Raw genomic sequence first — 26,511 nt, forward strand, 5'->3', positions numbered from 1 at the left:
CCTCGGATAAGACTATCTTAACATCAATCTCTTTCCAGACCGATTTTAATGTACGGGAATGAAAGGTGTGCAAACTTAGGATATCCTGTTCATAAGTTGGAAGTAACGGACATACATTGTAGAGTAAGGAGAATTATTGACGGTACAAACAAGTGTGGACAGTGGCAAGAGGGTACTTGGAATGAGAGGATAAAAACTATGTTAGGAATGAACTGAATGCGTGAAACATTGTTCGGTTAAAGTGGGGGGGATACATACCTAGGAGAATAATGGACTCGGATATGGAGGGAAAGAGAAGCAGGGGAAGGCGAAATTGACGATATTTAGAGTCAGCTTTTAACGATTTAGAGGTAAGAGGGCTCAGTGATAACGGCAAAGAGAGAATTCTAGACATGCATTGTTAATTCACAGATTTACAGACTGAACGCTGAAAGACATACAGTCTATAACGAAGAGCTATATATGCATACATGTATACATGTAATAATAATAATAATAATAATAATAATAATAATAATAATAATAATAATAATAATACCGGGCGAGTTGGCCGTGCGCGTAGAGGCGTGCGGCTGTGAGCTTGCATCCGGGAGATAGTAGGTTCGAATCCCACTATCGGCAGCCCTGACAATGGTTTTCCGTGGTTTCCCATTTTCACACCAGGCAAATGCTGGGGCTGTACCTTAATTAAGGCCACGGCCGCTTCCTTCCAACTCCCAAGCCTTTCCTATCCCATCGTCGCCATAAGACCTATCTGTGTCGGTGCGACGTAAAGGCCCTAGCAAATAATAATAATAATAATAATAATAATAATAATAATAATAATAATAATAATAATAATAATAATAATAATAATAGGTGGATATCAAGGGGGCTTGAGAAAAGGAAGATCCTGTTTGGAACAGATCTTTAGTCTGAAAAGTATTCTGAGAATTAGTGCTATATGAGAGAAAAATACGGTGGTTGTGTTTGTAGACTTCAGAAAAGCTTATGACTCCATCGACCGGCAGACACTCTTCAATGTTTTGGAAGAAATTGGAACTGATGATAAAACAAGGGCAATTATAACTCAATAGCTGACGGAAACCATCTCCAAAATTCAATTTCACGAGGAAATCTCAGATCTTTTTGAGATTAAGACAGGAGTCAGGCAAGGTGACGGATTATGACCGAATTTGTTTAACATTGTCTTGGAAAAAGTAATGAGAACTTGTAGAGAAACCATAAAAGAAGAAAGGATAGAAGGAATCTATTTAGGTACAAAGAAGGATAATGTGAAGGTGGACTGCTTAGCATTCGCTGATGATATGGCATTGTTAGCAGGAGATAAAGAAGAATCCGAAACAATGCTTGAAAATATGACATGACATTGCACAGAAAGCAGGACTCAGGATCTCATATGAAAAGACCGAGTACAAACATAATACAGAAAAACACCTGGGAACAAAGTATGGGAAAATCAAGACTTCAGATAAATTTAAATATCTTGGTGAATGGATCCAGCCGAATTGGCTTGATAAAGAAGCAAATAAGGGAAAAGCCAAACACTACACCTCGGTTATCAAGCCAGAGGGACTTTACAGTTCAGAATATCTGATACTAAATAAGAAAGGGGTAATGGATGAGCTAAAAGAAATAAATAAAGAAAGAAAGAAAGAAAGATCTTGAGAAAAATCTTAGGACCCGAAAAAGGAAAGGATAGTACATGGAGGAAGAGGAGAAATGAAGAACTATATAGACAGACAGACAGACAGACAGACAGACAGACAGACAGACAGACAGACAGACAGACAGACAGACAGACAGACAGACAGACAGACAGACAGACAGACACCATACGTAAGATTAGGCTGAAGGTTTATGGGCATCTAAAAAAAAATGAACAAGAGTCGACTAACAAAGAAAATCTTTAACTACGTCATCAAATTAAAAGCAACTACTAAATGGGTAGAAGAAACAAGAAAAGACACGGAGGAAGTTGGAATTAATTCAAAATAAATCTTTAATAGAGATATTTTTTGAGCTAAAATTGATAAATTCAAGGGGTTCCAGGAAAAGCAAAATGAAAAGTCCAAGAACTTATGGTCAGAGTAGAGGAACCACAGCGAAATGTTGAAAAAGTTCTGGGAGAAGTAAAAAGGAGTAACCAGCATGTCAATTGTTTACCGTGGTCTAAAGTAAGCCAAAATCGAAGAAATAATAATAATAATAGCCGGGCTGAATGGCTCAGACGGTAGAGCACTAGCCTTCTGACTCCAAGTTGTCATGTTCGATCCTGGTTCAGACAGATGGTATTTAAAGCTACAGCCAGCTCACTTTCACTGGGGGGTGAGCCTGAAAAGAGCGAAGACATTAATTTACTTTTGTCCTATTATTATTATTATTATTATTATTATTATTATTATTATTATTATTATTATTATTATAATCAAAACAAATTGTTTTCCACGTCCTCCTTTGATAGAAATAAGAAGTATGTCGTGTGACATAGTTTAAAATGTTGACTCTCTCCTATTGGTAGTAGCTTCCGAATCCCAAGATCACAGATTAAAACCTGAAAAGGTTATCGGATAAGGGAGAAAGACTGTCTATTTAACACTCCTTGTCATATGATGTCGGTATGTAGAAGAACTCGGGATACACAATCGGCATTTACCAGTCAAAATTGTAAACTAGGTCACACAACAGAGTTTCTGTTTCTCTGTATTGGCATAAGATACATGCAGGTCAGATTAAATGGTGTCAAATAGAAGTGCCTACATACGGTAGCAGAGGTCATATTTTTAGTATTACATTGCGTAGTTAACTGATAAAGTACGTTTGGTCGTGTGGAGTACATCATGCATGTCAAAGAGATGTTAGGTACAGAGCAAGCAAACACCGGGAGGATACTGACCCATAGTCTGCAGCTTTCACCGCTGATGTTCTACCAGTTCAGCTATGGTGGTCTTGACATATTACTCGCTGTGGATTACTCTTATTGAATATTTAATATTCGTGAGCAAATTATTGTATAAGAGTTGTTCAATTAAAACGTAGACAAAGCAGGCAACTCTGCCAATAATGACGGGGCATCCCAGGGTGGTAGAACGGGATGGATTGGTGGTTGTAGTAACATCTCAGAATGTGGTCAGGCTGAGGAACACATTTTTTGTTTGTTTAATGGTTACGTCCAAGCTAATAGAACGTAGCATGATTCAATTCTTGTGAGAAGAAGGTGCTTTGGCCGAGAAAGCTGTCATGAAGTGTGCTTGTACAACCGCGATCACAAGAATTCCGGGTGGAAAAGGAAACAGGTAACGTTTGGGCGAAGATTTTGGCCAACCCTGAGGATGAAGGAGAAGTAACTAAGACTACGTCACATGCGTTCGTCTTCCAGGAGGTGTGGCTTGCCACGTTGCGCACTCAGAGGCCACGCCCAACCCCATTGTTTCGGGAACTGATTAAGATGTTTCTATGATTGATTAAACATCCCGGCTATACTAGCGTTTCCTAATCAAGGAAAACAATTAACTGTAATTTAATTGCGATGAAGTGTGCACAATGTAATCCCACCCCAATATATGGCATTTAATTGTTCGATCATCGCTGACAATAACTTCATAGGAACGGTTTTCAAAACGCCCTTGCGTCTCTGATAATCATAACTATTTAATGCCAGGTTATTTTTACTTTGGTTTTTGAGGATAACAATTATTATTATTATTATTATTATTATTATTATTAGTAGTAGTAGTAGTAGCAGTAGTAGTAGTAGTAGTAGTAGTATTTATCGGGGCCTATATTGACGAAAATAAGGGTCATTCTTTCTTACAGTGGTTGAGCGTGATGCCATTTGATAATGAAGTCATAGTCGAGACCCCTAACATTTCAGCCAGACCTCGCATACAAGAATTACAAAGAAACTGGAGAATTTGACCCTCAGTTAGTTGGCATACACATTACGTCTGTTGCCTTGAAGGAGGCGTGCGATTCCTCCCTTCATTCCCCTCTCGCTTCATTGTCGAGCCAGTGGGACGTGTGGGCAGGCGGGGAAGCAAGTACCTTCCTCTCGGCGTCTGTTTCGTTCATGCTAGATATCCTCGTACTTCGTTTTCTCCACACCCCAATCACTCTGCAGATGTGTGCATTTGTTAACGCGTCTTGACCAATGAGAGAGAGTGTGTAAGCAGGTACTAGGTGGTTCTGAGGGCTGTACTGATTTCTTGCCTGAAGTGAATATTTTTGGGCACGAGATACTGAAGATTTTGAGTGTACTCCACGCGTGTCAACTCGCTGCTAAAACGGAAGTGGACAGTCAGCACTGTTTCCGCTGGGCTCACTTGGAGCATTCGTCTTGCAACCAAGATCCCTCCCCTTACGACAGTCACGTCTTTGGTTTGCCGAAGAAAGCTCTGAAAAGTAAGAGTTTCATCACTGATCAAGCTATTCTTGATGCTGTGGAGGAGTAGTTCTACCAGCAACGAACGTTCTCTGTTGCGGGGTCTATAGTGAAACTTGTATTGGGAAAGTTGTCGGAAGACTGGCGATGATTATCATCTGTAGACTCTCTCAATCTATACTATAGCGTAAGTTGCCCACTGCATACAGTATACGTTTTTGGACACCTGTCTAGTTTCATCTGGGCAAACATTATACTTCAAATTAAGTTTTCAATTTTTAGGTCGTGTGGAATATGTGCAGTATAGGCAGAGACTGCAGAGAGTACAGCGTCGCATGGAAAACCTAACTAAACGTCATTCCACCTGCCATCCAACAAGGCTACCTTTCTGACCTGTTATTCGTTCGGAAAACCCTCTTTATCTGTACTGAAATGAATCCCTTCCACAGCATATCACTTGCACACCGTTCAGCTCAGAAGGGAAGAGGAATTAGCCCTTTCTTTCGCCCTTCGCCTGTACCCTGTCTTCCAGAAGGAATGTTATTGCCGATCGGCAAAGCTATGAAACTCGCTGACTGCGAGTGCCAAGAACTTGCCACTTCCAACATTCAAATCGCACATGAAGGAAATCATTACTTGAAATTGCTGTAGTATTTGCTAGTATGAGAGAATGAGTGAATGACAGACTGATATAATGATAGGAACTATGTGAACACATGGAACATGAATGAATGTGTAATTGGAATTGATTAGTCAACTGGTTAACTGAGGGGAAAAACCCGTCATATTCTTCACACCTGGCGGGATCACAGGTGCGAACTGTGTCGAACATGTGGACAAGACTCTGTTTCACAGCCGGATGCCCTTCCTGATGCACACCCATTTCGAAGGGATGCGATTTTTATTGTGAGTTTCTATAGTTGACGGTAGTATCGTATCTGTATGTAAAGGAGTGTATTGGAACACACACACAAACACTCAGTCCCCAAGGCAGAGGAAATAAGCATTTGCGGCTCAAATCTCCTACCCGGTCGGAAATCGAATCCGGGACTCTCTAAATCGAAGACCTCAATGATAATCATTCAGCCGAGGAGCCGAACTATTGAGAGAATGAATGAGCTGTGAGAAAGCATGAACACATTATTAATTATTTTATTAGATTTTTTTTTTTTTTTTGCCGGTTGCTTTACGTCGCACCGACACAGATAGTTCTTATGGCGACGATGGGACAGGGAAGGGCTAGGAGTGGGAAGGAAGCGGCCGTGGCGTTAATTGAGGTACAGCCCCAGCATTTGCCTGGTGTGAAAATGGGGAAACCACTGAAAACCATTTTCAGGGCTGCCGACAGTGGGGTTCGAACCTACTATCTCCCGAATACTGGTATTTTATTAGTAAACCATGCAAATAGTGTAAATAATATCTAATTTTAAGCACTGATCTAGGAAACCCTTTTTTATATATTCTTGGGTCTCGCCCTTGTTCGTTAGACTTTCCATATTTTTGTGATTGTGATAAATTATTAATAATACTGAAGGGGTTTTAAATAAAGGGCAGAAATGGTCAACCGGGTCCGCCTCTGTGGTGTAGTGGTTAGCGTGATTAGCTGCCACCCCCGGAGGCCCGGGTTCGATTCCCGGCTCTGCCACGAAATTTGAAAAGTGGTACGAGGGCTGGAACGGGGTCCACTCAGCCTCGGGAGGTCAACTGAGTAGAGGTGGGTTCGATTCCCACCTCAGCCATCCTGGAAGTGGTTTTCCGTGGTTTCCCACTTCTCCTCCAGGCGAATGCCGGGATGGTACCTAAGTTAAGGCCACGGCCGCTTCCTTCCCTCTTCCTTGCCTATCCCTTCCAATCTTCCCATCCCTCCACTAGGCCCCTGTTCAGCATAGCAGGTGAGGCCGCCTGGGCGAGGTACTGGTCATACTCCCCAGCTGTATCCCCGACCAAGAGTCTGAAGCTCCAGGACACTGCCCTTGAGGCGGTAGAGGTGGGATCCCTCGCTAAGTCCGAGGGAAAAACCGAACCTGGAGGGTAAACAGATGATGATGATGATGATGATGAATGGTCAACCGGACACAAGTGGCTATTTACATCAATTTTTCACACAAATGATTGCTGTTACACTATAGAAACACGTATGACTGTACCCTTACAAGTTCCTGGATTTTAAAAGTCAACACTTACCGTGGAAAAGACGGTAAACTGACAAGGGGGCATTCCCTACTCGTCACCACCGATTTCGCTCAAATTTATAGAACATGTAGGGCTTGGCTAGAAATGAAAGTACCCAAAGTGTGAACTCCAGATGGCCAAGCGTATAGAAAATAAAATTAGCAATAAAAATAAAAATGTGGACGCGGCTCTAGCACCGTATAAGCCACACGCACGCCGGGCAGTAGTTGGCGTAGCGGTGAGAGCTCGGACTAGTAATTCGGTGATCGTGGGTTCGACTCCTCGTGCGGAGACTTCTTTTCTTTTCCTCTCAACTATATTTTTTTTTTTTTTTTGCTAGTTGCTTTACGTCGCACCGACACAGATAGGTCTTATGGCGACGATGGGACAGGAAAGGGCTAGGAGTGGGAAGGAAGCGGCCGTGGCCTTAATTAAGGTACAGCACCAGCATTTCCCTGGTATGAAAATGGGAAACAACGGAAATCCATCTTCAGGGCTGCCGACAGTTTGGTTTGAACCTACTATCTCCCGAATACTGGATACTGGCCGCACTTAAGCGACTGCAGCTATCGAGCTCGGTCCTCTCAACTTTTATATTATCTTATTCATTTTCCAATTAAGCAAAGAGGTGAATAAGTCATTTTATTTAATTTATACTCAAAAAGCATAGAAAAGGTAAAACATTGGGATTTCATTGTCAGACTTTTCAACAAGGGATTGTAATTAAAGCGCATACGAAAAGACTTTGTGCATGAAAATTCAAAACTTTATCCATTGATATTCGATGCTTTGCATGTGTTGGGATGATATTTATCGCAGAAACGGGGAAAACAATAATTATTTCTGCATCTAGCACAAGTCACGAACGCCGCATTTTTACAACCATATCGTCTCCATAGAAAAAGGTCTCCTCATGGGGTGTCGAACCCACGACCATCGAATTACTAATCCCAGCCCTTACAGCTACGCCAACTACTGCTCGGCGTCCGCACCTACGTAAGTGGCTTATACGGTGCGAGAGCCGCGTCAACATTTTTATTTTCATTTTCTATACGCTTGGCCATCTGGAGTTCCCACTTCGGGTACTTTCTTTTCTAGCCAAGCCCTGCATATTCTATAAATTTGAGCGAAATCGGTTGTGACGAGTAGGGAATGCCCCGTTATGAGTCACGGCAAAAACAGATGTGTAGGTAAACTTAATCCCGACTAAAAGATGTGTATACAAACTGAATTCCGAGTAAATGTCACCACGAAAAAATCTTCTCTCCAATTTTTTACCAGAGCCATGACGTCACCTAACTTCGCACTGGCAATTAGGTACACGTCTCAAAAGAAATTTTCCACCACCTGGATTGCAGAGGGTTTACTTACTACCTAACAGAATGTAGGGGAGGAACGTATACACTTTCTGTAATGAATATCATGATTGCTTTGAAGAATACACACAAAACTACGAAATACATGACACATTATCTGGTAAAGTGCATCCATCTATCAAACCTGAAAATCACAATCTGCGTATTAGTATGGTGTTTCTCCACCCCATGTGTTTATGCATGCTTTGATCACTAACGGGATGCTGCCCATGTGGCAGTTGAGGCTGTCCTGCTCTGCTCTGTTCCATACTTCCACAGCAGCCCCACATATGCCCTCGGTCTTTGCACTATCATTTTCGGATGGTTCGAGGCATATTCAACCAAATGTATGCTAACAGACACCATAGACCTTCTATCTAATTGATCTGGGCCTCCCTCAGGAAAACATCAAACATGACGGGAGCTGTGCGCGCATGCATCGCCGTCTTGGAGAACGAACTGACCTGCGGTACGTTATATCAATGGCTGAACAACGGGCTAGAAGATTCACTCCTGATATTGTACACTTGTCATAGTACTCTCAACAACCTGATTGACACGTGGTACGGTGTAAATGACTCGTCTGGTGTAACTTCATTCTCTCCACACCCTCCCCCGGTGTTTATCAGACGTCAAATAAATTCTGCCCTCGACAGTGGAGAAGACCTGGCACCATGACGCCAGATTGCAGTTCAAATGTTTCCTTACCCATCTGCACCTGGCGCCAAGGTGTTGGAGTGCACTCACAGATGCTCGCTAAGAACTGCGGAGTATAGTTGGGACCAATGCCGATGACTTAGGATTGTGTGAGTAGAAAGCAGGAAAGCATTATGCAGGACTATCGCAGACTTTTCTCGGTTCCCGCAAGCCAAGATTTACAAGGAATAGTCGTCAGCAACTGTTATTGACAGCGGGCGACCATTGCGAGAACGATCTGACGTCACTATAGTGTACTGTACAACAACCAGATGGGAAATTTTCCTCGCAGGGAGGTCTTGCTGTCGTAATGTAACTATGTACGTACGATCAGTGCTGTAATGACTCGTCGATGCATGTTTACTCACTGGACAGATTACAAACTGCGTTCCATGCATGTTGTGTCCAAAAATTCCAGTTACAGTGCTCTCTTCTGAACTGCCCTGAGATTGCATGTCGCACTCACATGTACACCTACCGGGAGACGTTGCATTGTATTCCGATGTATCATTTAATGAGACTACTGTCTCATCATACATCCTTCAGGAGTACCCAAAATATACCCGGTGCAAAACTTTTCTAGAGGTATGTAGTATGACTAGTAGTTGGGTGGTGTGGTTAAGTTGTTGTCATATTTTATGGTTAAAAACTGTGTTGTTAAAAAACCTTTTGTCACTCCCCTTTAAGATCATCTAGGAAACTGTCAAACTCTTGCATAATTTTAAGGCATAGGAAGGAAGTTGAAAAAGATTGATTTTACAAATTGAAATCCTACGGATGTTTCGTTTCACTTCTGCCTCGTCATCGTCCGGCTCCGTGGCTAAATGGTAAGCGTGCTGGCCTTTGGTCAGAGGAGCCCCGGGTTCGATTCCCGGCAGGGTCGGGAATCTTAACCAGAATTAGTTAATTTCGCTGACACGGGGGTTGGGTGTATGTGTCGTCTTCATCATCATTTCATCCTCATCACGACGCGCAGGTTGCCTACGGGAGTCAAATCAAAAGACCTGCATCTGGCGAACCGAACTTGTCCTCGGACACTCCCTGCACTAAAAGCAACACGCCATTTCATTTCATGCCTCGTCATCTACGGCCACAATCAAAATGATTGCCGATGCTATATGGAAATCCACAGCCTGTTTCCAGTCATTCGATCGGGTCAGGAATGGAATAAATGGAGCCCCATCTAGCGGCGATGATACGAATTGTGCCGCCTGCCGAAGCCTGCCGCACTCTTCTGGGCCAATGATTAATGAAATAATATTGCAGAGTGTTGCTGGAATGGAAGATACCCGGAGAGAAACCTGTCTCACCTCCGTTTTGTCCTGCACAAATCTCACATGACCGGGATTTGAACCACGGAACCCAGCGGTGAGAGGACGGCGCACTGCCGCCTGAGCCACGGAAGCGTTGGCTGATACTATATAACATGATGAGCACAAACAACTAAGAACTTCGAAATATTTTGCAAAACCGTAACAGAATAGGCCTAATAAATCGCACGTATCTGCACGCATTTTTGTCAGAAATACTAGGACTCATTTACATATACCATCATGGTAGAGAAAGTTGTCTGCGCGGTTCGAGTCACGTAGCTGTAAGCTTGCAATCGGGAGATGGTGATTTTGTAGGCGGCCCTGAATATGGTTTCCGATAATCACACCCGACAAATACTTTGGGCGCTTTTTATTCGATCGTCGCCTAAAGTCCTAGCTGAGTCTCTGTGGCATTAAAACACTTGATATACTCTTATGAGCCTGCGGGCTCACTTAAACTACACGAAGAGTACAGTGAGTAAACAAGTATTTAGGTTTGACCTTACCTAGCCCCTAAAAGTCCTCGGAGACAGGTGTCTCTAGCAGCTAATGTGAATTAACAACAGCGTCTCTAATTAGACTTCCTCACTGATCGTAAAGACCACTGTATTAAATCGGCCTGTAGCTTTACTCTAATCTTACTATACACAAGCGGTGTATCAAACAACATGAACATTATCAGGAACACAACAAATCGTATTTTGGGATATGATGTTAATGAGATAGACCGTCGCAAGCCTTTAAACCAATTATGCTAAGCTGGGAGTAATCGGCGCATACAGTAACCGCAGTTCTAATTATAGGACCAAGCCGGACACAAGGGTGGGCTTTTAATGAGGTGGAATTAGAACTTTGAGTCAGAGATCCCTAGGTTTTGAATCTGAAATGAAGCACTTCACATTAGTAACGCGATTAGTCGAAATATACACAACATATTAGTTAAACCATTCGCTTACCGAGTGGAAAGTTTCATTCTAGCAGTTCATTTTTAGTCCACACCCGTGATCTCGGAGTTAGCAAAGTGGTTATCCACTTGACTCGTCAAGATCCGATTCCCAGTTCTGACATGAATTTAAGATCGCTTTAAGGATGATCTCACCTCGTGAAGGGAAATTGATTAAAATACTAGCAATTTCATCGTTTTCCGACTTCAACTCCAGGAGTATGAAGGAATGGCACCTTGTGTAGGCCAGAATGCTTTCTCTCCTATCGTAGCCCCTCTTACAAATACAAACCTATAACAACACATATTAGCATCAGATAACTATAAACACAGCAAAAAATCTAGCCTCCGATAACTACACTTCCAAACACATTAACAACACAGGTTAGTCTCAGTTAACAACAAACACAATAGCAAACAATGTTAGCCTCATTCAACTAAGATAGAAGCACAGCAACGACACAGATTACCCGTACTCAACAACAATTAGAAACACACCAACGATAACATAAGTTAATATCAGTCAACTAAAAATACAGTAAATCCCATTTAACTACAAATACCGACACAACAACATCAGCTAGCGCCAGTTAACTGTAAGTAAAAAGACATCACTTAGCCCCAGTTACCTACACATACTAATACGGCTACACACACACACACACACATACACAAAACATTGGTTAGCCCCAGGCAAATGCAAACACAGACACAAGAATCACAAGTTATCAATCAATCAATCAATCAATCAATCAATCAATCAATCAATCAATCAATCAATCAATCAATCAATCAATCAATCAATGCTGATCTTCACTTAGGACAGTCGCCCAGGTGACATATTTCTTATCTGTTATTTTCCTAGCTTTTTCTTAAATGTTTGGAAAGAATTTGGAATTTTATTGAACATCTGTCTTGGTAAGTTATTCCAATCCCTAACTCCCTTCCTATAAACGAATATTTGCCCCAGTCTGTCCTCTTGAATTCCAGCTTTATCTTCATATTGTGATCTTTCTTACTTTTAAAGACACCACTCAAACTTATTCGTCTACTGATCTCATTCCACGCCATCTCTCCACTGACAGCTCGGAACATACCACTTTAAGGGACACCTTTGACCTCGAACTCTCGGAACTGCACGAAACCATGCTTAGAATAACAAGCAATCATAAACAAAACAGTGGTGTGCGTCATTTCCATGAAAAACGTTGCATTCAACCTCAAGTAACATTTTAACAGGGAGAAACAAAGTAACAAGTAACCATAGGAAGGAAATTATATGTAATTTTATGGCGTCAGTGTATCATTACATTTTCAATCAGCAGCGCCAAAAACTCTCTGCTTAAAGTACTTATAATAGTGCAAAACCCACATATACTGTTGAACCACACACCTGAAAGTGCTTATGTTAGTCCTCAAAGTGCAGATGCGGGATTTCGGTAAAGTGGTTAAAACAAAGTGGGAGAGAACAATGTGCACACCTCACTAAAGCCGCGTTATCACATTCCAAATCACTTTCGCATTCACGCAGTCCAATATCAAAAGCCACACTAATTATATGTTCAGATGATGATGTTGGTATGTCAAAGTCATAACCTGGCTTTCGCCAAGCATATTGCAACATAGGCTTATACGCAGGTACAGCAAATTGATTGTAAATCACAGAGTGAAGTTTCACGATGAAATAACGATCATGTACCTTCACTTGTGGTTTGGCACCTTGTAGTCTTACAAAGTCAGTAATCTTTCTGATATAAAGTTTATATTGCCGAAAGAAGTAAACATCAAAGGGTTGGCAATATTTTGTTGCTTTCGGTGGTAATATCTTCAGCGTAACATCCTTGTTTGGAAAAGTGACATCTACAGTAGAAGGGTACGATCTATATGACCTGCCCAGGAATCACACAATAATAGGCTTTTTTCATTTGTTACATGTTCGCCAAGGACTGAAGTTAGAAAACGTTTTATGTGTTCTTTAGTCATTTTTCCACTTTTGCTTCCCTCCACATGAATGTTTTGTGGACAGGTTGTTTCAAGTTTCTTTAAAATATTTGGACCGAAAGTGCCTTGTGTCTCTGGAAAACAGACGTACAACTTGTTTGCTAGTCTGCCTGCCATTGATAAAGTCACATCAATTGTGTAGCTGTGGGTAGAGCTATGTACAGACTGCAACCCCACTACCTGTAGTTTTCTCTCCTCATTGGGACAGTGTTGATGCTTTATACTGGAACTGACTCTGGTCACTGTCCCAAACATCACCTTTCTCCACACCCTCCTCTATTATAAACATGTTCACTTCTTCCACAAACTGTTGTGCATTCTGACATAATATTATCGTCTTCGATGTTCTTACGTGTGACAAATGTAGTAATACGCCTGGATGAAATGCCATATTCATCCTTGAGATGGTCGACGAAGGAAATGGAAGCTTTGAAATTGACCAAGCCAACCATTTTCGCCCCTTCTAGTGCCCACATCTGCAGATGCCAATAGTGAACTGCGATCCATACCTCCTTGCACCATCAAATTGCGATATTAGATAATTAGTTTATAATTGCGACAGTCTGCTTCCTTTGAAACGAGCACATGCTCCCCGTTTCCTAGACACATAATTTAGAATTAATGTGCAATTTGATTTACTTTTGATGCACTTATAGCGCTTCATTAGTTTGCTAAAGGAATTGAAGCCACGATTGTAATAGTCCTCATAAATGTTCTTTAGTACGCTGTCATCAATATCTTTTAATACACTGGACCTCGTCCTTTTGGGCGGAGAGAGAGTTCGTACTCACTTTGACTTGACTGTTCCTGTTGCTCTGGAGATGAATATCGTGTACTGCTTGAAGAGCCACCTTCAGGTTCAGGTTCCTCCCGTCCTTCAAAATCTGTATATCTATTTCTGTGTCATCGCCATTATATTTCTGAATTATTATGTTATATAACATATCCGCGAACTCCATATCCCCGGCTCCGATGTCATTTCCATATTCAGCATGTCGCAACTTGGTCCCTAATATTTGGACCACATGCGTAGGATTAATTTTCTTCATGATATCACTACACTGTACACAGTTTACACACTAACTCGCTTGTGAACACTCCAAGAGACAAATACGTACTGCAGCTATACCACCTACGCAACTGGAGCACTGGTTAGTGCAGCTACACTATGCCACCGTTTAGTGGTGCTAGCCGACAAGTGCGGAGTTTTGCATCGAAATGAAGCACATCACTGTTTTGCTTATGATTGCTTGTTATTCTAGGCATGGTTTCATGCGGTTCCGAGCGTTCGAGGTCAAAGGTGTCCCTTGTTAGTCGAACAGCTCGTCTCCTTTCTCCCTAGTCTTCCCAACCCAAAATTTGCAATATTTTTGTAACGCTACTCTTTTGTCGAAACTCACCCAGAACAAATCGAGTTGCTTTTCTTTGGATTTTTTTCCAGTACTTGAATCAATTAATCCTGGTGAGGGTCCCATGCACCGGACCATACTCTAGTTGGCGTTTTACCAGATACTTATATGCCCTCTCCTTTACATCCTTACTACAACCCCTAAACACCCTCACCACCATGTACATGGATATATACCCTTTATTGTCCGACTCGTTGGCTGAATGGTCAGCGTACTGGCCGTCGGTTCAGAGAGTCCCGGGTTCGATTCCCGGCCGGATCGGGGATTTTAACCTTCATTGGTTAATTCCAATGGCCAGGGGGATGGGTGTTTGTGCTGTCCCCAACATTCCTGCAACTTACACACCACACATAACACTATCCTCCACCATAAGAATACACAGTTATCTACACATGGCAGATGCCGCCCACCCTCATCGGAGGGTTTGCCTTACAAGGGCTACACTCGGCTAGAAATGACCACACGAAATTATTACACCCTTTATTTACAATCATATTTATGTGATTACCCCAATGAAGATCTTTTCTTATTTAACACCTAGGTACTTACAATGATCCCCGAAAGGAACTTTCACGACATCAACGCAGTAATTAAAACAGAGGACTTTTCCTATTTGTGAAACTTACAACCTGACTTTTAACCCCATTTATCATCGTACCATTGCCTACTGTCCATCTCACAACATTATCGAGGTCATTTTACAGCTGCTCACAATCTTGTAACTTATTTAATACCCTATAGAATACCATCATCTAAAAACAACCTTATCTCTGATTCCAATTCTTTATACATATCATTGATATATATATAAGAAAACATAAAGGTCCAATAATACTGCCTTGAGGAATTCCCCTCTTAATTATTACAGGGACAGATAAAGCTTCGCCGACTCTAATTCTCTGAGTTCTATTTTCTAGAAATATAGCCACCCATTCAGTCACTCATTTTTCTAGTCCAGTTGCACTCATTTTTGTCAGTAGTCTCCCATTATCTACCCTATCAAATGCCTTAGATAGGTCAATCGCGATACAGTCCATTTGACCTCCTGATCCAGGATATTTGCTCTAACTTGCTGGAATCGTACAAGTTGAGCTTCAGTGGAATAATCTTTCCTAAACCCAAACTGCCTTCTATCAAACCAGTTATTAATTTTGCAAACATGTCTAATATAATCAGAAAAAATGCTTTCCCAAAGCTTACATGCAATGCATTTCAAACTGACTGGCCTGTAATTTTCATCTTTATGTCTATCACCCTTTCCTTTGTACACGGGGGCTACTATAGCAACTGTCCATTCATTTCATATAACTCCTTCATGAAAATAATAATCAAATAAGTACTTCAGATATGGTGCTGTATCCCAACCCATTGCTTTTCTAGTTTTCAACTTTTGTATCATACTGTAAATATCATTGTTGTCATAGGTAAATTTTAATAACTTACTATTTTAATATTAGTCATCTCGTCTGTCTCGACATTATCCTTCTAACCAAACATTTTACATACTGCTGACTGAATACTTCTGCCTTTTGAAGATCCTCGCATACACACTCCCCTTGTTCATTAATGATTCCATGTATGTCTTTCTTGGAACCTGTTTCTGCCTTAAAGTACCTATACATACTCTTCCATTTTTCACTAAAATTTGTATGACCGCTCATTATGCTTGCCGTCAAGTTATCCTTAGCTGAATTCTTTGCTAGATTCAATTTCCTAGTAAGTTCCTTCAATTTGTTCATACTTACACAGCCATTTCTAACTCTATTTTTTTCCAACCTGCACCTCCTTCGTAGTCTCTTTATTTCTCTGTTATAATCTAGTGGATCTTTACCATTCCTTATCACCTCAACAATTGCTTTACCCATCCCAGAGTCTATTTACATTTTTATTTACCGTTTTCCACCGATCATAGTTACTTTTTAAAAACTCCCTCATGCCTGTTTTATCAGCCATATGGTACTGTCTAGTAGTCCTAATTGTAATGCCTTCCTTTCGTTCAAATTTATTTTTAACTATGACAACAGCAGCTTCCTGATCACTGATACCATATATTACTTTGGTTTCTCTATAGAACTGGTTTTACCAGCACCACATCCAGGATATTCTTCTCTCTAGTTGGTTCCATCACTTTCTGAATCAGCTGCCCTTTCCATATTAACTTATTTACATTTGTTGTTCATGCTTCCTGTCGTTCACATTACCTTCCCAATTGACATTTGGTAAATTGAGATCACCTGCTACTATCACATTCCTTTCCATATCGTTTCCAAAATAGCTGATTATCTTTTCATATAATTCTGAATCAGCGTCAGCGCTACCCTTTCCCGGTCTGTACACTTCAAAGACATCAGGTTGCCTATTTACTTTAGAGATGACCCTTACACCTAGAATTTCATGTTTGTCATCTTTAACATTTTTGTAGCTTACAAATTCTTCTTTCACCAGAATGAATACATCCCCTCCTATATTCCTATTATATATCTAAGATACACACTCCATTTCCTTGAGAATATTTATGCATCCATTATATAATTTCTCAGCCATGATTCAAGTCTTATTAAATATCTGGTAAGTACACATCTATTAAATTACTTACTTCGTTCCCTTTCTTTATAATACGTCTACAATTGACCACTAACATTTTTATGTCATCCCTACTTGACTTCCAGTTCATCTGCCTCAACCTAATTCCTGGATAACACTCTACCCTGGTTCCCTTTCCTCCACACACTTTCCCCACATGTCTAACGATGGAATCCCCCATGACCAGAGCCTCAACCCTACCCACCTCATTTGATCCCCTCCCCTCCTGGTCAGCCCTATGTTTCCTGATAGCTGCAGAAGCTACTTCCTCCTTGATATGTGATAGGTGGGACAGTTGAACTGCTATTTGAAGTACCCTGTCAATTGCCTGCACTAATATAACCGCTGCCGAAGTTACGACTCTTTTTAATATCCCGTCTTTGTTAGTATTTTGTCAACAAATCTACTGATATTTTAATAAGGTAAGGGTGTATTCTGCCCGAAGGCAGGTCCAACCTCCGCAGAGGTGTGCCTGAGCCGGAGTTTACGTACATAATTTAATAATAATATTAAAAAAAAGATATTTCTTCCTTCACGCAGTCCAAAATTTCAGCTTGCAATCTAGCGAACGGCTACGGAACTACTCAGTGTAAAAATTGTAAATAAATCCCAATAGGCCTAATCTTAATTACTCAAACAAACACTAAACACCAATATTTGTGGAACTAAATGTATCACACACACACACACACACACACACACACACAGAAAATTTGCTAAATTTCTACAACTATTAACTGCTGAAATGAAATGAAATAGCGTATGGTTTTTAGCGCCGGGAATGTCCGAGGACATGTTCGGCTCGCCAAGTGCAGGTCTTTGATCTGACGCCCGTAGGCAGCCTGCGCGTCGTGATGAGGATGAAGACAACACATACACCCAGGCCCCGTGCCAGCGAAATTAACCAATGTTGGTTAAAACTCACGACCCTGCCGAGAATCGAACCCGGGACCCCTATGACCAAAGGCCAGCACTCTAACCATTTAGCCATGGAGCCGGACTATTAACTACTTTATCACTAAGGTAATTCATAGCTCTTGTAACAGCCAACCACTCACCACCGCATCCAGCAAGGGATTCCCAGTTAGCTACGAACACAGATACAAGTGATACAAGTTAGTCCCACTTGACTACATACACAACAACAACAGCAACAATACAATTTAGTCCAAATTAACTACAAAATACAGACAACAACAACAACAACAACAACAATAAAAGTTAGCCTCAGTTAACTACAAACACAGGCACGATGGCAACACAGAAAGAATAATAATAGGCCTACACAGTTGTAAGTTACCGGAACCATATGCAATCGTATGGCCTCAGAAACCGGTGACGTTTTGATTTCATGCCATTCAGATTGCCTGCGTGTCAATTCGGACGGTCTGTTTTAATCTATTTTAACTTTCCAGATGGTGGAAAAGCTTTGTTGGATTTATTGCTGCGTTTAATTAATTTTGTCAGGGTAACATCGAATGCATAACCAGAGACTGAGTACTGAAAGAAATTCCATTTGGTGACTTCGTTAGTGGTGGGAGTGAACTTGGCTAGCAATGCTAATCGTATTGTTTGTAGGAGGTTATGATCCTGGTAGGTTAGATGTTGTAGGTTTGATGGTGTTTGTACCATGGTAATTGCCGCGGCTGACTTGTGGAGGGGGTTAGTATGTTGGTTGTGAGTAGCTACTTGTATTGAGCTGTTATTGCCTTCTTTATGTAGGGGCAGCCAGGGAAAGAAGCAGCATGGTCCCCATTACAGACTGCGTATTTTGCCTAGTCCAGAGGTACTGAGCAATCAGTATGTCGGTGGTTTTCACTGCATCTGTTGCATATGGCGGAAGATTTACAGGAAGCAGCTGAGTGATTCAATTTTAAGCAATTGAAACATTGAACGGTTAGGGTATTTGTCCAACGTGGGTGTGAGTGTGGTTAAGGGGCTGCTTCCCCCGTTGCCTACCTAAATCTGGACGATCAGCCATGACTTGTAAGCATTCTACTTCACACAGACTAACCTTCGTAAATACTCGTACCTTTTAGCCGGCACTGACACCTCCCAAATATTCGGATGGCAGTGGTCTATAAACAGGACATGTTATTGCAGTAATAGTTCAAGGTCCATCCCACAATGCATTCGTACAGTGTAGTTAGGAACATCTGAAGACGTGACCAAAGTTCCTTTTTGAACGATGTGATGTAGTGTCTGTTGAAGATGAGCACTTTTTCTTAAGGTAATGTTGGGAAGAACTCACGATAATCATTGTCAGCACTAAGTACTGCAGGAGGTTTTAAAGGCCTAGAAAGTGTCTTGTCCATTACAATCCACCTTTCATGTCTCTTCCGGCACATTAACTATCCTACCTTATTACGATCTACACTCCGTCAGCGTAATTAGAAGCCTTTTCTAGTAAGCTCCATGTAGTGAGCAATTAATAGTATTTAACAAGGTTTTAATTACAGGATAGCATGCACATCACTTCTTGCGCGTGAAGAAGAACCCATACTGTACGACAACATCACAAAGCTTTAAATAAACTAATGCTTGTTTGCTCTCAATAGAACCTAGAGGTAGCTATCATCAACACATTAATTAATTAATTAACCTATTTAAGAAACACTTATGAAGTTTGTTTCCATTTCATGCATACAGATCTCTAGCGCTTTCATCTATCCTGCATTAATAACTGAATTTAACTCATATTTTCCTCCTTTGCATGCTTCGAAGGCCGCAAAATAATAATTATTATTATTACTACCTTCTTCCACTGTTTCACTCACACCCTGGTGGGGTCGTGGAAGCGGGCTGTGTTGCACATGTAGACGGGGGCCAGGTTTACGGTTGGATACCCTTCATGACGCCAACCCTATACTGAGGGACGTTTTCACACTGTTTCGTGTTATTCTGATGATTGGTAAGATGGTGTGTTGTTTGTATATAAACAGGAGCGTGTTGAGACAATACAAAAACCCATTCCTCGGGTCGGTGGAATTAACCAGACAGTTAAAAACCCTAACCCGGATGGGGGAATCCAACCTGGAACCCTTTGAACCGAAACCTTTGTCCCTGACCATGCAGTTAAGGAGTCGGAATAATAATAATAATAATAATAATAATAATAATAATAATAATAATAATAATAATAATAATAATAATAATAATCTGCCTGCTGTCCTTTCTTGATGGATACAGTACTTTTGCATCCATCTCTTGGCACAGGCCAGAGTAAAGTGTAGCTTCCACCGAAGTCCCAGTCAACATCCATGGCTGTGACAATATGTAAGTTGCTGGGGTATGGGTGGTGCTGAGTAATGACATTCAGAGCATGACTAGTGCATCTGAGTGTTATGAAAGGAGCTGCTCATAGGGTCAGTCGTGCTGCAATAGTACTTTCTGACCCAGTGAGGAAAGCAATGGCAAAGTACCTCACTCCTCTTCTTGCCTAGTACGCCTCATTTTTGTTCTGCCATTGGTTTTTGGGATTTCCTCATAACCGCATAACCTTTGGTGGTGCTATTTGAGGATCCAACCAGCCTCTGGGCTGATGACCTAACAGACAGACACAATAATAATAATAATAATAATAATAATAATAATAATAATAATAATAATAATAATAATAATAATAATAATAACATTTATTTGGCTTCTTTCAATTAGTGAACCTAGGGCGCCTGGCCTCTCTTAGGCTTCTCGTCCACTGGAAGCGGAAACCTGCGAACTGCGAGGTTGAACGAATCTGTGCGAAGTCTGTTCGACCGAAATCGTGCGTACGCTATTGTCCTTTGGCTGCGTATTAGGCCGAGTTACTTAGTAGGTGCATGTGTGAGATGATTGCGTCTTCTGAAGATTTGTGTGAGCTCTATGCATTAGATACACCTTTGCTAGCGAAAGGGAGAGCCCAGAAAAGGAGACGGTAGTGGGTAAATGATGTTATCGAAAAGGCAATTGTTTGGTGAATTTTCACATATATGAGCTGATATGGAAAAGGACGAAAGACAGTACTTTGGTTATATTCACACGACATGTGAGCCATTTCGATACATATTACAAAAGGTACAGTATTAGTAAAAGAAGTACAGGAACTTTCGAGAGGCTGTTTCACGTAGAAAACGTCTACGTAGGTGTAACTTTGAGGTAAGCAATGTTCATTTTGAAATGAAAAGCTGGAGAATTCCCCCCCCCCCCCGCTTATATTTATTTTTTCCAATTTTAACATTAATTTTCTTATTCCCAAACAGGCAAAGGAAATCCTCTCTTATCCGAGAGTGTTTTGTAACAGTCCGCCTCTGTGGTGTAGTGGTTAGCGTGATAAGCTGCCACCCCCGGAGGCCCGTGTTCGATTCCCGGCTCTGCCACGAATGTAAAAGTGGTATGTGGGCGGGAACGGGGTCCACTCAGCCTCGGGAGCTCAACTGAGTGCAGGTGGGTTCGATTCCCACCTCAGTCACCCTCGAAGTGGTTTTCCGTGGTTTCCCACTTCTCCTCCAGGCAAATGCCGGGATGGTACCTAACTTAAGGCCACGGCCACCTCCTTCCCTCTTCCTTGCCTGTCCCTTCCAATCTTCCCATCCCTCCACAAGGTCCCTGTTCAGCATAGCAGGTGAGGCCTCTTGGGAGAGATACTGGTCCTTCTCCCCAGTTGTATCCCACGACCCAAGGTCTTGCTCTCCAGGACACTGCCCTTGAGGCTGTAGAAGTGGGATCCCTCGCTGAGTCCTTGGGAAAAGCCGACCGTGGAGGGTAAACAGATTAGGAAAGGAATAAAGATGTTTTGTAACAGCGATAGGTAATAGAAATAGCAGGAAATGATAAAAAAAATCAATCAATACTGATCTGCATTTAGGGCAGTCGCCCAGGTGGCAGATTCCCTATCTGTTGCTTTCCTAGCCTTTTCCTAAATGATTTCAAAGAAATTGGAAATTTATTGAACATCTCCCTTGGTAAGTTATTCCAATCCCTAACTCCCCTTCCTATAAATGAATATTTGCCCCAGTTTGTCCTCTTGAATTCCAACTTTATCTTCATATTGTGATCTTTCCTACTTTTATAAACGCCATTTAAACTTATTCGTCTACTAATGTCATTCCACGCCATCTCTCCTCTGACAGCTCGGAACATACCACTTAGTCGAGCAGCTCTTCTTCTTTCTCTCAGTTCTTCCCAACCCAAACATTGCAACATTTTTGTAACGCTACTCTTTTGTCGGAAATCACTCAGAACAAATCGAGCTACTTTTCTTTGGATTTTTTTCCAGTTCTTGAATCAGGTAATCCTGGTGAGGGTCCCATACACTGGAACCATACTCTAGTTGGGGTCTTACCAGAGACTTATGTGCACTCTCCTTTACATCCTTACTACAACCCCTAAACACCCTCATAACCATGTGCAGAGATCGGTACCCTTTATTTACAATCCCATTTATGTGATAACCCCAATGAAGATCTTTCCTTATCTTAACACCTAGATAGTTACAATGATCCCCAAAAGGAACTTTCACCCCATCAACGCAGTAATTAAAACTGAGAGGACTTTTCCTATTTGTGAAACTCACAACCTGACTTTTAACCCCGTTTATCAACATACCATTGCCCGCTGTCCATCTCACAATATTTTCGAGGTCACATTGCAGTTGCTCACAATCTTGTAACTTATTTATCACTCTATAGAGAATAACATCATCTGCAAAAAGCCTTACCTCCGATTCCACTCCTGTACTCATATCATTTATATATATAAGAAAACATAAAGGTCCAATAACACTGCCCTGAGGAACTCCCCTCTCAACTATTACAGGGTCAGACAAAGCTTCACCTACTCTCTGAGATCTATTTTCTAGAAATATAGCAACCCATTCTGTCACTCTTTTGTCTAGTCCAATTGCACTCATTTTTGCCAGTAGTCTCCCATGATCTACCCTATCAAATGCTTTAGACAGGTCAATCGCGATACCGTCCATTTGACCTCCAGAATCCAAGATATCAGCTATATCTTGCTGGAATCCTACAAGTTGAGCTTCAGTGGAATAACCTTTCCTAAAACCTAATTGCCTTCTATCGAACCAGTTATTAATTTCACAAACATGTCTAATATAATCAGAAAGAATGCCTTCCCAAAGCTTACATACAGTGCATGTCAAACTTACTGCCCTGTAATTTTCAGATTTATGTCTATCACCCTTTCCTTTATACACAGGGGCTACTATAGCAACTCTCCATTCATTTCATATAACTCCTTCATGCAAATAATAATCAAATAAGTACTTCAGATATGGTACTATATCCCAACCCATTGTCTTTAGTATATTCTCTCTCATCAGTGCGATGCAGCTTGGTTCGAGTGGCCATAGCACTCGGGAGCATGTGTGGAGTTTCGTTGTCAAGTCACAGAACGATAACATTTATCTGAAATGAGAAACTGCATCTTTATTTTCTATAATCCAAACACGGGAGGCAATGATTTATTATATACGGCAATTTTAGAACATATTTTACGAAAAATAATCAGACGTAGGTGTATGAAGTGATCGGACGGGAAAGTATAAATATTGATAGAGTTTTTTAATAAGTAAATTCGTGTCAGCTTGCATTCGGGACATAGTGGGTTCGAACCCCACTGTCGGCAGCCTTGAAGATGGTTTTAGGTGGGTTCCCATTTTCACACCAGGCAAATTGTATTGATGGGTTGATAGTACCTCATGGAGAACGCTGTAACTACCACGGTGTTAATCTAAGGAATGATCTTCATTGGTTTAATCATATTAACGAGGCTCTTAAGAAAATTTACAGATCTCTTCGCATGGTTATGGCAGCATTTAGGGGTTGTAATAAGGATGTAAAGGAGAGGGCGTTTAAGTCTCTGGACAGACCGCACTTAGTGTGTGGTTGCAGTGTATGGGACGCTCACCAGGACTACGTGATACGAGAACTGGAAAAAATTCAAAGGAAAGCAGTACGATTTTTTCTGGGTGATTTCCTACAAAGGAGTAGTGTTACGAAAATGTTACGAACTTTGGGCTGGGAAGACTTGGGAGTAAGGAGACGAGATGCTCTACTATGGGGTATATTGCATGCTGTCAGTGAAGAATTGGCGTGGACTGATGTTAATAAGCTTGAACAGCTTTGAAAAGTAAGAAGAGTATGAAGATAAATTTGGAATTCAAGAGGTCACATCGGGGCAAATTTTCGTTCATAGGAGGAGCAGTAAGTGATTTGTGGAAATTATCAACGGAAATTTTCGATAAATTTCCAATTATTTGAAAAATTTAAAGAAAAAGCTAGCTAGAGAAATGATAGGGAATCTGCCACCTGGGCGACAGCCCTAAATGCAAATCGTTGGTGATTGATTGATTGATTGATTGATTGATTGATTGATTGATTGATTGATTGATTGATTGATTGATTGATTTAAATTTTGGGACTGTACCTTAATTAAGGACACGACCGTTTCCTTCCCATTCATAGCCCTTTCCTATCCCATCATCGCCCTGAGACCTCTGTCAGTGTGACGTAAAGGAAATTAAAAATATAACTGAATCTGAGGTATGAGGGGCGGAGAAAACATTAATCAAGCACATGCTAAGTGATTGCCCCGTCAACAATGGGTAAAAAAGCAAAGCAAAGTTATCTCCGTATAGGACATGAAGGCTCTTAGAGGGGTGGAAGTTAAAGGCTTCCACTATCCGTAACCTCGGCACTTGATGGAGTAGAGTGGTTAGCTCTACGCCCGGCCGCCTTTGCCCCCAGGAATTAACCTGGTACTCATTTTTGGTGTAGGCTGAGTGAACCTCAGGGCCATATACACCTCCGGATGTGGAAATCTTGTTTCTTAAATTTTACGACTTCCTGACGGGGGATTCGAACCCACGTCCTTCCGGGCGAACCGAGCACGCCTTTACCGCCTCGGCCAGGCAGCCCCTTCAACAATGGGCACTACAGCTAATTTTAATATCTATTAAAAAGGGTAGAATAGCGTCCCTCGTAGGACCTGGACATCGGAGAATAGGATGCGACCAATAGGATTCACTCCACAAGTGGGGCTTTAGTACCCCTCTTCTCCCCCAACAGCGACTGTAATGCAGTATACTTAGAGGCATGATTTTTTCGCATTAACGATAAACGGGACAAACAATATTTTGAAGCGATTTTGCGATATCTTTACGAATCATATGTTTTTGGTTAAGAAAATATGGATATTATGTTCGCGAATTAAAGCGAATTAAAGCGATAAGGCCATTTTAAAGCGAAATTCAATTATTTCGCGATAAGCGCGATATTACAGCGAAATCTGTAGTGAATAACGAACTTGACATTTTGTTCCAAGATTTTGTATGAAAAGAAAAGAGCGAACAAAGATTCATCAACAGCAAAGAAATATGTTATCATTAATGTTCTGGAAAATCTGCATCATAGAAAAGGGGGTGGCTCCAGGCTTCTTGCCAAACGAAATGTTCGGAATGTTGTTCTTGTGGTGGCTGGTAATCCCACCCCGGCCTGATTCCTCACGGCATTGTGCAATCCTGTAATCCCTAATGAGGGCTACAAGCAGCACAATTGACTTGGGTAATTCGGCTTCGTGGTCACGTAAAATTAAGAAAGTGATCACAGACAGTAGCGAAGATGGGTCGCTCGACGGTGCACAGCTGAGCTAAACAGTTTGCGAGTGAAGGTTTATACGTTTCGGAAAGCAATATTTTAATGTGCAGATTTTGTAATGTTCGTATCGAGTGGGAGAAAGGAGATGGTGTCTCAAAACATTGTTTTAAAAATAAGGAACATTCAGAAAGTAAATTTAGCACTCCAACAGTGACACGGGAGGCAACAATAGAACTCCCATTAGATATGCAGAGTTAAGAGTGAAAAAATAGAATTTATTCACGAAACAACAGCGATGCTACTCAAAGCCAACATCCCGCTGGAGAAGGTAGACCACCCTGCAGTCCGGAAATAGCTTCAAAAGTATGTACCAGGTATGAACAGTCCATCAATTAAACCTCCACAATCAACGATCAGTGATAGTAAGACTAGGTTTTCTAAGACCTCTATCTGATAAGGATTTTTCTTTTTTATATTGGTTAGGATTTGGAGACCTTCCCACAGCCAACCAACTAAGGAAACAATGATTAATTTTAGAATTTCATTAAAGCGAAATTAAAGCGATACGGCAATGTCTATTTCGCGAAATAACGCGAAAATTAGTATCCTTCTCGCGAAATCGTTCAAAAATTAATGCGAAAACATCATGCCTCTAAGTATACTTATCCATCAACCATATTATGCAGGTATGTCCACTCCGCTCATAGCAGGGATCTTAGGTAGATTTAGTAGATGTTCGAGCACATTGATCTATTGGCTACGTGTTGTATGCATAAGTTAATCATGTTAAAAATGTGTCAACCTCTAGCTGATTATTTACCATTCAATGGCCTCCTTTGTATTGATAATTATATGTTAAGTGTCCTTGTATGCCATACGCTAAATAAATAACTGCGTGGGAACATTATTCTGAGCCTCTCGTCATATTTGAAGTACTACACATGGTTATAATTGTTTTTAAACAGACTGAAGTGAAATAAGCAAGTTGAGGAAACTTTTTAAGTGTTAGACTTTCAAGAAACTGGAATTCATCCACCTTGCAGGAGACCAGAGATCTTACCCTACGA

Source organism: Anabrus simplex, chromosome 4, assembly GCF_040414725.1.
Source record: "Anabrus simplex isolate iqAnaSimp1 chromosome 4, ASM4041472v1, whole genome shotgun sequence".
NCBI lineage: Eukaryota > Metazoa > Arthropoda > Insecta > Orthoptera > Tettigoniidae > Anabrus > Anabrus simplex.